Source organism: Labrus bergylta, chromosome 7, assembly GCF_963930695.1.
Source record: "Labrus bergylta chromosome 7, fLabBer1.1, whole genome shotgun sequence".
Lineage (NCBI taxonomy): Eukaryota > Metazoa > Chordata > Actinopteri > Labriformes > Labridae > Labrus > Labrus bergylta.
Genome location: NC_089201.1, coordinates 23296263 through 23311722, shown reverse-complemented (window position 1 = coordinate 23311722; position 15460 = coordinate 23296263).

Genomic DNA, 15460 nt, shown 5'->3' with positions numbered 1-15460 from the left:
ATAAACTTGATTTTTATGGAGCATTTCGACGAGATGCAAAGTTCATGACAAGCAATAAAAGGGTAATAAATTAAAAGCCAATAGTTCGAGCTGTAAAAATCCTCGAAAGGAGAAGAAAAAAAAAGGTTAGAGACAAATTAAACAGGTAAATTACATGTGGTAGCCTATTTCAGGACTGGAAACACCCTGGTATGTTTTATGACATGCCGCTAATGAAGTCATGAATCGTCTTCATGACCTCTGGGCACAATGACAAGCTGATATCCTCAGGTGAACAGCCACACCGCAACACAGCACCAACCACGTCATCCCCCTCAGCTGCCTCCGGCTCTCCTCCCCTCTAATGAGTTATTGACCCCCCGTGGATGTGTAAAATAGAGTAGGTCTTCTTGTTTCTTTACAGCACATAGCAGCTGGTGTGTTTGTGTCTGCATATCTCTGTGGCCGTGTGTGTAAGCATGCTTGCGCTCATGTGTGAAGCTATTTATATGCGTGTGTTCAGGGAAAGGGAGTCGCCCGGAGAGGGATTCTGATGTTTGTGCTCGAGGACTGTATGACTCGTTTTATCCCTGTCAGGATTGCTGGGATAATCTGTAATTTAACAACTGTCGGTTGTCAAAAAAGCTACAAATAGGCTGTATTGGTATGAGTGGTTCACAGCACTTATAATGCTACCTTTTTTTTTTTTAAGCATTAAAGGTATATTATGTTTTTTTCCACTCTGATGATCAAGTAATTTACGCCATTAGAGGCTGTCAAAAGCTACTGTTAATGCATGTTCTGTAGTTTATATACGGTACGTTCTGTAAATGTAAAGATGAAATGTCGTTCCACCCACTGGCGCGGTTTTAATTGTTTTTCACCTCGCTCCTTCACACTGTGTCTATAGGGAAAGTAGCTCTTGTCGTGTGGTGGAGAGGTGCAGAAGGGATTAGAAGAGAACGGGAGGTGTCTGTCACTGTGAGTGTCTGTGCCTATAGCTACAGCACACACACACACTTCAGCATGTGTGTGGGGCTTCGAGAACTCCTCAAGTACAGTACATCACTGCATGATCAGCCGCTAGTGCCTTAACTTCCACTGCACGCCGTCATGTGGGCTGGGAAATGTAAAGTTTGGCCGTGAAGTTAAACTGAACCACACATTGCCTCTCCTTGGCTTGTCAGTTAAACCTTGGAGTATTTTTTTTTATTTTTTTCCGACCTTGTTGCACTGTAGAGAAAGTGCAGATCTGCGTGTATCTCATTGGGTGTAATTAAAACTAAAAGACAGCATGGCGCCCCACTTTCAAACCCTTATTGAAATAGTGATTCTTTTTTTTTTTCCAAGGACATCGCATTGTTTAGCTGCCTCATCTGTTGAACACAAGCGCAGAGGTGTTGAGCAGATGCTCTGTGAACATCGAAGCTTTTAACAGGCTCACACTGTGTGTGCAGCAACAGCCCAAATTGAAATTAAACTGCAGCAAGTGTTGAAAGCGTTTCATTCCAGATGCTTCTGTGCACTGAGGTGATGGCTAAAAGAGCCAGAAACTAGCTGTTAAGTTCAGCTTTGGATGAAATCCGACATTAACCAGCACATTCAGAGTTCATTGTCTATCATTGATGCTCATAAATTTGTCTGACGGTTATGTAGGAGCTCATGGGATTGCATCCAGGATAGAATAAAATAATTATTTGATCCACTCCTGCATTGAAGGCGTACATGTTTGGCAGATGTGAGGTACTGTTTGGTTGGATTGTGTTCAGACTTTCATTGCCATTTCAGCTGATTGATACTCGACTGTTGCAGGCTTTAATATGTTTGGCTCAGACGTTAATGTTCAATCTATTTTTCTGGATCTGCTTCCTGTTGTCTTCTTAGACAAGGGTGACAGTCTATAAATATCAACTTGCTTTTCCTCCACACTCTCTAAACTCCTCTCTAATCCCTTAAGATACATTAAACTTGTTTTAGACATTCAGCTTTTTTTTTTCCACCAGACCATCTGGGATAAGCTTTAATTCCTAGATCCCCCTCACCTTCATCAGATGCCCGACAGAGAGTTAAAGGGTCAGGAGGGGAAGCGACTTGGTGGCAGGATTGTTTGTTTAGGTGCTGACAGTGTGGGCTTCTCCTGACGTCATTTGTCCGTACTTGGCATAGGCTGGCCTGGCCAGTGACATTTGCTTTCCCACCATGTGGCCCCTGTTCTTTGAGGCCAGATGGCAGATGATGCCTCCAAAGCAGACGACACACAAACACTCATGCTAGCGTATCCGTACACACACACACACTCTTTCACAGAGATATTTACATAAGCACACACACACACACACACACACATCCTGCTCACAATCACGTTTCCCTTCACTCAGCAAAGAAAGGGGCAAAGCAACAGATCGATTTGTCACCCAAAATAATTTATAAAGTCCTGATGGAATGCCAGAAAGTAAACTTGGGGAAAAGTGGATGTATTATGATTGGAGGCTGGGAGATCGATGCTCTCCTCTCTCTGTGAGGCTCAGCTTGTTTGTTCAGGGTGAAATATCATCATGAAGGCACAGCACAAAGCTCCTCCACCTCCTTTTTATCCTGACTGCAAAATTTGTTTTTCTTCTGCTCTTTGTCTCATGTCCCCTCCTTTTTGTTTTCTGCTTGTATCCATGCCCGAGACCCATAAGAAGGAGTCGTCAGTCATCAATGAAAAGTAGTGGGAAAACAAGTGAGCTTAGATTTGTCATTGGGCCAGATATCTTGTGATGTTGTCCACTGGCCAGGGGAGAAAAGGGTTGACAAGCAGCAAAAAAAAACTCTTTGTGGGGTAAATGTAAGTGTGAACTATTAACCCTGCTGGGAGGAGGCAAATCAATTTCCTCCCTTTGAAGCTTTTATCAATCATAAGCATCGCCGCTTGAAGGAAGAGTAAATGAGGGAGGGCTTTCTCTAAATACATCATATTGGTAAACTCTGATAAGCATCCACACTTTAATCTAAAGCTTCTATCTGCCGCCGTTGTAAAATCATCTCTGCTGTTCTAAGAGGCACACAGACCACAGAGACACAGGATATTATTATATGGACAGAGAGAGCCACGATGACAGGGAATGCACATGGCGATCAATCCATTAGAGAGCCCAGTGCAAGCTGCTTCTCTGAGCATATTTCATTATTTCCACATTCGCTTCCCACTGATTTTGTTGTGTAACTCACCAGACTATAAATGAACAATTATTTTCTGTGGGGAATTGTGCCCAAGCAATTCCAAATTTGACCAAATGCATGCACACTGCATCACATATGGGGCTTGTCTTTAACAACAGTTAAAGGGAAGAGGTGTATTGTGTGGGAATGTGTTTGCCTCTTAAAAAGTGCATTTTATGAGAATATTCATCTCTATGTACAGATTCTACATAGAAATGTAGAATCTGTACACAGGGGGTCATGATTTTCAGAAAGTAAACTGTTCTGTTTCTGTTTGCACTAATGACATACCAGAGCCCATGGCAGTTTTCTTGTAATGCTTTATCTCTCTCTGTAAACCGAATACCTGCATACAATTTAGGCAAACATTAAAGATCAAGCATTTAAATTTGAGCTGCGGAAATGTAGTCAATGTTTAAATTCCCAGAGTACCTGAAACGTTGATTAGAAATGGTTAAACCGACGACCATTCAACAAGCAAACATTTTAAAAGTTGTTTTCTTCTCCTTCCTCTCCAGGACCAACTTGAGGTAGCTGGACTTTTTCCTTTTTACAGATCCGCATCATGATGTTGTTATTTCGGCAAACCTTTCCCCCCTGAATGGTTAGTAAATCACATTGAAATGGGTTTCTTTTTCAGGCTCCGACAGCTTAAGTGAGCCGGAGTGAAGCCCCAGCATAGCTTACATTCTACCGTTGAACTGAGACTCCACAGATAAACGGGCACTACTCTGTGATGCTATGGCGACAGCGTTTGCATTGCATTACAGAAAAGGAAGTCTTGCCTGGAAGTCATGCTACGCTAACCTCTGGATTCATTCAATTATTGAGAAATTAATATCTGACTAGCTTAGCTTAGATAAAGATTGCAAAGGGAAGTAAACCGTTAGAAGGGCTAAGCAGCTGAAGAGTGAAACAGAGTGAAGTTTTTATAGTAGTTCTGTAATCTACAAAGGAAGATTAGTTCCTGGCTCAGATTAAAAACTTCCCGTAGTCTCCTGGTTGCCAAGAATTCACAAAAAATCTGCTTGCAGGCTGATTTCGTTACCATTTTAAAAAGCCATATTATCGTTGTCCTCTGTTTTTAGTCTTTGTGCTAAGCTAAGCTAAGCTAGCAGGCTGCTGGCCGTAGCTTCACGTTTAAAGAAAAGCTATTAATATGGTTTTAATCTTGATTTAAGACTCTCAGCGATTTCAAAGGATGTCAAAGGATTCCTATAAGGTTTAGATGAGAAAAATCTGCCACTATTTTCAAAGTCCTATATTAATATAGAACTGGTATAATCAGCATTGATGGTGTTGAGCAGTGAATATGAAAAAACCAGTATAGATAGGATTTGTGTCAAAAACTCAATAGAAATTCCATTGAGCACACGACTGCGTAACCCTTTAAAGAAAATCTTTACATGGAACAGCTTGATACAAAGATAATGATGTATTTCAGTGTTGCAGAGAGAGCAATAAAGCAAATGTATGGTTGAGCTGCAATAAAGAAAGAGATAACCTGCCTATTAAAGATAAAGGGGAGGTGTTGAGGTCATCGGCTCCAGAGCAGCTGCTATTGGACGGCCCTTCAATTTAAGCGTGGGAGGACCGTCCTTTGAGGGTTTTGTAATTAATCAAAGTCCCTCATTTTAAACTCAACTATTCCACGTTCAATTGTATCCGCTGGTCTCCCACGTGCAAGGCCCTTGTGTGATGTGAGCCCATATCTTAATTACTCTCAGATCACTGATACCCCCCGCACACACGCGCGCTCTCCCGGTATCTCTTAAGGAGACAGAAAATCATTTTACAGCTGAGCGGATAAGTCCCCGTGCTCCCTTTAACAGCCCTAAAGCCAAAGCACATCTGACAGACAACATTGTAATGACAGACAGACAGCGAAGTGGCCTTGTTCAGATAATTCCTCAGCTACATACTCGTAATGAGACCCCCACACCCATGATGGATTTCAGATTGAGCCTCTGCAAAATATTGTAATTCTAAAGCAGACATACATCGTTAATATGTTATTAATGGCAAAGGCTGCTGGAGCTGGCCTGCTGGTGTATAACTTTTTCACTTTGAGTGAAGGATCATTATCGAGTGTGTTTGGGCATTGATATGTGCTTTTGTGAGCATTTACTGAAGATGTTTTCTGCTTTATTACTGACCTATACTAAAGCTACTCATCACAGAGTCTAATCTCTTTTCCACTTAATGCACCGTTTGATCATATTCGGATGCCTGCAACCCGACAAAACAATCCAGTGGTTCCCTCCTTGTTGAGTTCAGATCAGTCACCCGAGGCATTCAAGATGTCATGTAGCCGATTTTCTCGTCCTCTTTTCTCTTTGGTTCTGCTGCAGTAATGAACTCAACTCCCTTTTAAAATGATCAGAGGAGTGCTGTTAAAAGTTAATCCATCAAAGTTTTAATGTATGTTTGATGGCTAATTAAAGATTTGTGCACCCACAGGAGCCGCTGCAGTAGCTGTAAAAGTGATTGCAAAGGTATAGTGTTTAAACTCATGAATATCTAAATGGGGGGGGAGGGAAAAAAAAAGTTTGGACAGGGATTATAATTGAAATCCCACGAAAACACTGACAGAATTGGACTCGCACTCTACACTCACAGAGAAGCGCCTGGAGCTGCTTGTCAGATTTTATGATGGTGAGTGGAATATACAAGCTGTAAAATGACACAATCCAGCTTGTCTTTTGATGCTATAAATAATTGTTAATGCTACTTTCTATAAATAAACCTGCCATATTAAAGTACAATATTTTGATATGCTAAGCCAGGGGTTTCTTTATCTCGGAGGAAAAAAAACACCAGAGGGCAATACTGGGGCTTTGAGCATAGTTCAGGGCCCACACTGACAACACAAGCCTGTGGTTAAATTAAACAAGAGACTGAAATAAACACAAGGTGAATGACCCAGACTGAACTGCTGATATTCAATAGATTTCGACTTCTCTGAGCTGCCACAGCAGGCACTGCAGCACTTCCATTTCCCTTTGCCTTGGTGTGCCTTCTGTCTAAATGAGAGTAGTAAAACCACATTTTATTACAATGTAAGGTTCTCATTATGGTTGAGCTTACCACAACGAGTTTAAACATCATTAAAGCAAATATTACTGCATAAAGCAACACATACATTCACCTGCAGTGGATTTTTTTTTTTTTCCCCCCACTGGCGAATGAATCAGCACGCAGTTGTCTAATCACCTCCTTTCACTCTTTCAGCTTGTTACCGGCTAATCATGCTCATTTAAATGGCTCACATGTGTAATTACTGCCGCCAAGCAGTCCCAGGCCTAACAGGTCAGCTAGCTTAGAGGGCCAAGCCCATTACAGGGATGTTAAGTTATGATCACAGCTGTAGACCAGCTGTAGTAATACAACCCCAGGGAACAAACGGCAGCCCTTCTCATTGGGAAAATAAAGTGTTTGTTTAACATAGAACGAGGTATGTGGAGAGTGTAGCTTCAATTAGCATAAATGACCATAACTCATTTAAGGCTCATCAGTGGCTGTTGTTTCCCAATGAGACCATTTCAGTGAGATTCTGCAGGACCTAATGATGAAAGCAGTGACTTATGTTTTTCTACAAACAACATAAAAAGCCTAATAGTGATGGTGAAAGCTAATGATGGTCTTGATGAACGAAAGCTCAATGCAGTTGACTGTTAATGTTTTTTTATTGTTTCTTTTTTCAAGGTTCCATGAGCAACAGAAGAGGGGGATGGTGAGGGACAGGGAGAGGCAGTCACATCTTTGGAAGAGTCTGTACTTACCGCAAAAAAACAGGTTCTTACTTAGGATGCAGAGAGTGAAGTGACACTCAGAGGATTAGCCGCAGCGTTTTCCATAAAGCGAAAGCGCTCTCAGGACACCTTCAAGTCTTTCTCACTTTCCCTTTAACTCCCCGTTTCTTCCTCTTACTTTTGTTTTACTTCATCGCCCTGCGCACTCCCAGAAGGTGAGAGAAATACGCCCAGAACTGTTGGAAAAAGAGAGAAGGAAGAGGAAGTGTGAACAGGGTGAACATTAATTCACTAGGTGTTTTGCTACGATGTGTGTGTGCTTGCTGCATCAGTTTGGGAATACACAGACAGACATCTGGGGATGTCATGGTTCCTGCAGGCTATAAAGCAATGGTAAAAAAAAAGAAAGAAAAAAAAAGCAGTGCAGATCCGCAGCTGGGTTGAACCAGTGTTATGGCTGCTTTATGGACTGTGCCCATCCAATCAGAGCTCCAATTAACAAGAGCAGTGTGGGAATGTAAGAGCATCGCACCTCACAGCCCTGCAGAGATTATTTTGTTGTTTACTGAAGCCAAAAGCTTCTGCACTGTGTGACTGCAGCGGCGCCATGTTGACACGGCTGTTTTATTATGAGCAAATACAGTTTTTTCCTGCGCCTTCTCTGCTTAAAAGAGGCTCAGCAAGGCGGGCCCAGGAGGCTGTAGATTCTATTTCATTTCCATTTGAAAAACAGTGCAGTGGAAATGACAAATGTGTGTGGCCCATTGAGGAGCCTTCAGGGCAGTAATGTAAATAACAGAAATTAATCATCTTCTCCAAACAGGGAGAAACACGCCTCACAGTCACAACAAAGGTCACAAATACGGCCCACGCCTTCACATCTTCCAAACAAGAGATGACAGACTTCTGACACGCCACTAATGTTTGACTGTGTGTGTTTTGCCGTGCGTGCGTGTGTGTGTTTTTGGCGTACGAGTGTGTGCAAGCATCGCACAGTGAGTGCTTTCTGTGTATTTCTGAACCTGCCTTTGAATTTCTGTTCATGAGCGCGAGATTGTGCATGTGCATTTGCATGCTCGTGCACACGCTCCTCTATTGTCTGTGTGAGTGAGTGTTTGGTCGCAGATTCACAGGATACCTTTTTCTCTGAGGCTGAACCATCTACTTTTAGCTGACAGCAAATAGTTGAGCAGAACCAATTTAATCTTGTTTTGCAGCCCAGGATGACATACGGAAGAATAAAGCAGTGAAGCTTGTCCTAACTCTCCTGGTGGAGGCAGCCACCATGGGCAGCTGTACACTAAGGAATAGATGGTAATTGCAATGTGTTGATTTGAACTTTATAGGCATCATGGGAAGCTAAGGTAACACAATGTGGTATTAAAATACACCAGGCAGAGACATACTGCAACCCTCTTGTAGCTAAGTCTAACAGCTTCCAGGGAAACTAATTTGCAGCTTGGGAAAATACTACCTGACAGATCGATTCACCAGTTGTACCCACAATTAATGGACGATTCACTTTCATGGAAAAAAAGAATCCTCGGGGTAGTTTTGGCACAGGAGAAAGGGAGCACAAATGTTGCTCTCCCACATCTCATAAATGTCACAATTAAAACCAACCACAAGCTCTGTGAACATTACAATGCCTCTTGGGGGACAGCTTGACATTTGGACAATCATGTTGAGTTTCTCATCACGAAAGAAGTTGGATTTTATGTACCCTGAAGAGCTTGCGCATTGCAGCATTATTGGACTCATTTAGAGAGAAAAGAGGTAATTGCACTGGAAATAAAGCACAGCAGAATGTTGCACATATATTCATAGCAGCAAGAGGCACTGGAATAGACCTTTCAATGATGGTGATCTATACATAGAGCTGGTCTAAGCTGAAGTGTTGCTGGTGGAGAGCACACACCAGCTGTCAGTGTGGGGAGAGAGAAGAAAATAGCTTTCATCACTGAGGGGAGAGGACTGTCGGCCACAGGGAGCCGGAGACTGAATCAGTCATACATTTTCAAATAAATTCACATGGGTAAACTAGAATTTGACTGCAGGAATCCAGAGTGGTGCGTAATGTAACCGAACTGCTCATCCTCCCCAGAGAAATCCTCAGATGAACAGAGTAAAGCTACAAACAACAAATCCTTTCAGCTCCCAGAATTCTGCAGAGTCCAAACCAGATTAACTTAGCTTTGCACCAAGAAGTCGATTAAAATTTAAAGGAAAGGCCTCCCGATTGTTTTACATAACACCAGGGTTGATGTTAAACTAGTGCTGACTCTGTCTACACTTCCTCCACGGCTGAAACTGGGTAGCTTAATCGTTGCCCTGTTGCTTATGTTTTTGTTGATGGACAAAATTATGGGATTTGACTAAGAGGATTAAAATGACAGCAGTTAATGAGACACAGCTGGGACTGGATCACAACAGGCAAAATTGTATTCCCCCCCTCGCCTCATTCAAGCAACAAATCCATAAACACATAAACAGACAACACACGCACACATGGGCATACACATCAGCACACAAGCACACATGTTCCCCCTCTCCATCTCTCTTTCTTTTTCTCTCTAACACACACCTGGGCCAAGAGACAAGCTGCCACTCACTACTATGTAATGGTTATTACACAAGGTTTATTTTCCCATTCAAGTAAACCTGATTAATTCATGTCTTTTCGGCAGGATTTTAAGTATTTAGTCCAGTGGGACACACTGGCAATAAAAGCATAATTGTAAGCTCTCCCTGCCCCTCCTCTTTTGAGTATTATTTACAAGTAGAGGGTCAAAAATATGCAAAAGATAATGAGGCTTCTGATGTACTGAAATTTAAGGATGATCCACATCTTAAACTATTTGATGCATGATATTAAAAGTCTTATAAAGCCGTGTAATGTTGCAGGATGAATAGAAGTAGCTGGGAAGACAAAATATAACAACACATCTTAGTGACTAAAAAGGATTTTAAAAAATATATAAATATATGGTTTTTTCATACAAGTAGCGGAACAAGGTGTAATCAAACACAATCACAATATTTTTATAAATTACCATACCTTGGAAGATTTGTGTTTATTTCACCAGAAGGCAAAAGTCCACCAGGCCATTGTTTACAGTCCGCAACATGAGAAGCGAGAAGCGAACATAAGTTGAGAATTGACGTCTATGATGACCGCTAGCTCCACTTTTCAGATGTGTGTTTATAAAGATTGTTAATCGTTCAATCGTAGTTAGATGAGGTAACAAGTGGCAACAGGGAGTGGCCTAGAAGTAGCCAACAATCAGGTGAATGGGCGGCCTGACCTGCGCACCTGTAGGCCGAAACAAACCCGGAAATGACTAAATATATATATATTTTTTTTTTAAAACAGAAGATTCTCCCAAGGCTACTTGAGGCCTGCTCATGGATGCAATATAGAAAGCCTTGCTAAGACAATTAACACTAGAAATACATAGGCCTACAGGTGGCCCATGTCACCTCTTAAGGCACCATCTCATACCACACCTTAGCTTCGCCTATTTAGGTCACAAAACACTAATTATTGGCGTGCAGAAGGCCTATTCAGTGTTTGAGTTGGAGAAATTGCATGGCTTTCGTGCAGTTCAGTGTGCTAACAAACTATCCAAGAAGTTTGTGCTCGTGTTGCTGGGGTGAGTTCAATTCTACTATTTTTAGATGTAAACTCTATAATCGCAGTAATTTGAAGTTAGGCCTATCTGTTTTTGTCCAAATCTTACTAGCTTGTTAGTTTGACTTGTTAGACTATTTAGCTAATTTTCCAGTGAATGAATCTGCTTCGGGAATCCTTTAGCCCACTGTATAAGAGAGGGAGATTGCATTTGTTGAATGACCAAAAGATTGATTTCCTGTGATGATGTCACCATCCTTTTATATCACCATTTTGTCATTCAGCCTTCACAGTAAGTCAAACTTTCCATCCTTCCAATTTTATCTTTCAAATCTTGAGTAATGGCATGCTTCTCGTATGTATCTAATGGTGATCTGGGATGTATGATGTCCATTAAATGTTAATGACATTCCAGGACATCATGTCCTCATGAGCCTGCAACAACCCCCACACACACTAAAGATAACATGTTTGATTAAATTCATGGGGGCCAAGATGGGCCTACATGACACTAATGTGGCCTGAGCCTACATGATAATGTAATATGCATGTTAATGAAGAAGCATCAAGTTTAAAGATTCTTAATAATGTAAGCAACACATTATTAATCATGACTTTGAGCACGTCTGGAGGACAGAGTGCCTGCAACACATGCACTCTGGAGCAACCCTGATGATGTGTGTGTGTGTGTGTGGGTTTGTCCATTTGTGTGGGCGTTTTAATATATGTACACCTTGCGACATGGTGATGATGCATTACATTACACTTTCTCATACACTCGTCAAAAATGACAGCATCAATTTGCTGCGGCACATTTATTGTGATTCGTCTCATTTTTCAATGCTACAGACAGAAAGGTATTCAGTTGCTACATTCAGAAAGGACTGACTGAAAAATAATCAAACTTTGATAAAACTAGCTGCGGCTCTCTCAGGGATGCATGCATTAAATGGAGCACTGCTAGTCAGTCGGACACAAAGGAGAAAAAAATGCAGAGAAGGATTGAGAAAAAGAGGGAGATCACAGCAACAAGGCTGTGGCTGTGAATTTCACTAGAACGTGGTGCGCTGTGGGCTGAGAAGAAAACTAGCAAGATCAGAGAGATCACCCATCTGTCTGCAGCTTTCCCATGGTCAAACTGCATAACAGACATGTCATCCCAGCATGCAGGGCTGTCTGCTTGTATTAAGATTCAACAATTAAGTCCAGCACTTGTTTAGGCTGTAAACAGTCAGTCTGCTCTAATATTTGGAAACACGTCCCTCTTTGAAAGCTCAAAGGGCCACAGTATTATTTAGCCTGGCCTGATGCTGTGATGAATTAGTGAATTCTGTGTGTGTGCTCTGAATTCCATTATGCTAATAATAACAGACGGCCCATCTGCAAAGGAGCATCAAATAGGATGTATTTCTGTTCAACCAAGCTTTTTCTACCCAGTGGAACATAAATTTAACCACCTGTGCATATTCTAATACAAGATGATTTTCCTAGAAGCACCGTGGCCATGACTGAGGAAATATTCTGTAACAGGAATTGGCATACTCACTGAAATGTGAAAAGCAGTGCAGGTGGTGCCCAATGACCCACAGGCCCCCATCATCTCTGGGTTAAAAGCTGATAGAGACCAATGACTTTGACTCTTACAGTAAGAGGGAACAAAAAGTTATGCCTCCATTTCAAATCAGCCTGAGTTTCAGCCCACACAGGACATGCTTCATTGATCTGAGAAATTACAGGATACCACCCCTTCCAATTTCACCATCACTGGACCAGACTGTTGCAGGCTTTTGAAACAATTACCCCAAGGGGACCAGAGTAACCTTGTTTATAGCTCATTGAGCATCCGCAGTTCCAATTTAGCCCGGTAATTACAACATCGTTATCTTCTCCTAAATCTTCACCAAAGGTGTTATCACCAAAAGCTACCTCTGACTCAGTCGCTTGCCTTTTGGACATTGATCGAAACAAACACAGCGTCAGTTTGCCCAAGCATTTCTTGGACAGGCTTATGTTGGTTCTCCAGGTGTTGTTGACCCAGTGCAGCCCGCTCACCCAGAACACATCAGTCACACTAACACACATCTGTCGCACCGGTCTAACCCACTCCATCACTGCCGTGGCCCCTCTCTCTCCTTGGATGTCCCACCCTGCTCAAAGAGGACAAACAAATCTTGTGATTTGCCTCTAATCTGCAGTCTACCCTTCAGCGTATGGCTACCGTACTCCCAGCACATCAAGGACAAGCACTCTGCAGGGGGGGCTATCCATTAGCACAGCATCCTGCTTCCACCGTAGTGTGAGAGAGACAGGGCAGAGGGATATGCTCCAATTAGAGATGGAGACATGGGGACTTTGCCCCTGACATGTCCCTGCTGCTCCACAAAAGAAGCGTGAGCACACCTTTCTCATACAGCAATAAGGCTTTTCTTCCTGTCATTTCTCCTGCCTGAGGTAGTCGCTGTTCAATCTTCTCCCGGAGTCAAACCTGTTTGCTTCATGCTGTTTCTTTTCTGAGTGTGGTACTGCCTTGTGTGTAGTACAAATGGTTGGTCAAGCTTCTGAGCATGTACATGTACCAAAGAAGGAAATGTGTGTGATCTTGTGTATGTGTGCTTGGGGCAGTCTTTAGCATGCGTCTCTCGTTCAAGGCCTGCATCAACACAAATCCATCCCACTTTATAGTGCAGCATGTTCAGCTTTCCTCTACTTGGTTACATAGGTTGGAGCAGCTTCCTGCTCTATGCATTTGCATGCTGTGTGAACACAATCTGCTGATGCCCAGTGGGAACTTCTTCCATCCATTTGCATTGTTTTTTATCCCGCTATGGGAAGGGAACCAATCTGCGACCATAGTCCATTCGATTTTTAATCAGGATTTGTGTACATGAGAGGTAGGGAACACAGGAGCAAGCATAGCAACAACTCTGTTATGAATATTTCATCTTTGTTCTATATGAATAAAACACAACATGGTCCTGATTGAACCATAGGACAGCATACCTTTCACTGCTCCCGTGTGTTTCTGTCCATTCAAAAGGAGAGAGATGAGCACTCAGATATGAATTAGCTTTCCTATTATAAGATGCCTCCCATTGAACCTAAAATTCACCAATAGCCTGCAAACACAATTGCAGCCTTCCCCATAAACAAAGAAAAATCTAGTATATTTGCTTGATTATGCAGTGTATCAACTATGCATGAAGCAATTACATAGCAGGGCCTTGGGGCTCGGATGGAAACCAAATGGATGAATTCCTACAACGATCCCTCCCTCCTCTCTTTTCTACATGTCCATTCATTAATCCAACCTGGCTGTCATTTGTCAAACATTTGTTTAGCTGTGGGTTTGCCTCTCTGCTCAGCCATAGAAGGTTTTTTTTTATCTACTTCAAGAAACGCCAGTGTCTCGTGACCCAATCTATTGGGATTTCCATCAGAGCTGAGGAGATAGGCTGCATTGATAAAGAAAAGGTCAAAGATAGAAAAAGTAGGCCCGGGGACAAAGCTTGTGGCGATATAAGAAGTGAAACGAGAAATAAAGCAGTGGATCTGCAGAGGCTTAGATTGATTGGAATTTAGAAAGAGGGAGGAAAAATTAAATGTGGGGGAAAGGAAGGGAGGGGGAGGCTGGATGAGAGTAGATTGGGAGGGAGGGAGAGAGAGAGAGAGAGAGAGAAAAAAGAGAGAGCAGAAGTCAGCATGACAGGGGCCAGGCAGAGAATTAGATTTTTGCCCTGAGAGCACCAACTTCAAAAGCTTTTGGGGGCAAGCCTTTACACAATTTTACTCTTAACATAATCCAGATTTCTGAGAGAGAGAGAGTGTGCAAGTAAGAGGGAGGATGGGGATGAGGAAGATGTAAGAGAGACAGAAGATCACCCTGTCACACCCTCTCCCCATTGATCCCCCCTGAGAAGGATATTAATAAGCCATCACCCATTTCCCTAAGTCCAACATGTCTGATGGCTTTGGGGGTTAAGCTGTGTGAATCTGGAGCACTGATTGACTGTTGTGCAATGTGTTTTTTTTTTATTGTTTTAAATGCACTTTTGCTTGTTTGCCTTCTTTGTGAGTGTTTGTGTGTTCGTCTGCCTCCCATTCTTCCTTCTGTATTCTTTTAATCCCATTCTCTTCCTCTAATCCATCTTTCTCCCTCTCTTCCTCCCACAATCTCTTACCCACTCTACCCTATCCTCCTCCCTCTTTTTCCTATGTTCCCCTCTCTCTGTGTGTTTCTTGCTTCATCGCTGGTGTCTGCAAAGCAAGGAACTGCATCTTTCACACGGCTGTGATTCACTTGGCAGTCGCTCCAGATAAACATGTTGTGGTGGACAGACGACTGGGTCCCGGTCCAGAGGACCAGGACGGGGGAGGACAGACTGACGTGGGTGGGCCCCAGCCCTGGTCCCAGCGTCATCACGGGCAGCAGTGGGCAGCGCCAGCCACTTGGCCAGATGGTCCTGTAGTTGAGCTCTTGCCACTGTTCATCAAATACACCCGCTCGCTCTGTCTTGCCTCACCATGGCCCCCAGCATCATGTCACCGTGGAACCAGAGAAAATTAGCACCTAATTATAGGCCCCTCTCTGTGAAGGATGGTGCTGGTGCAGTGTGTCAGCTTGCGGAGGCTGGGTGGTTGACTCACTGTGGGGACCCAGGCCTACAGACCACGCAGAGGACAAACCGAACACACACGCAGGCCATGGAGGTGACACAAGTGGTTACACACACATATGCAGAGGAGCACACAACAGTGAAAGGCTAAGGCTCCCTTCTTTCTGGATGATTTGCGCCTCAGTTGGGTCTGACCCCTCCCCCGCCTGTGAGGATGCCACAACAGAAACCACTTGTGTTCCATTGCTGATCCAACAGGATTAATTACACGCACAATGGAA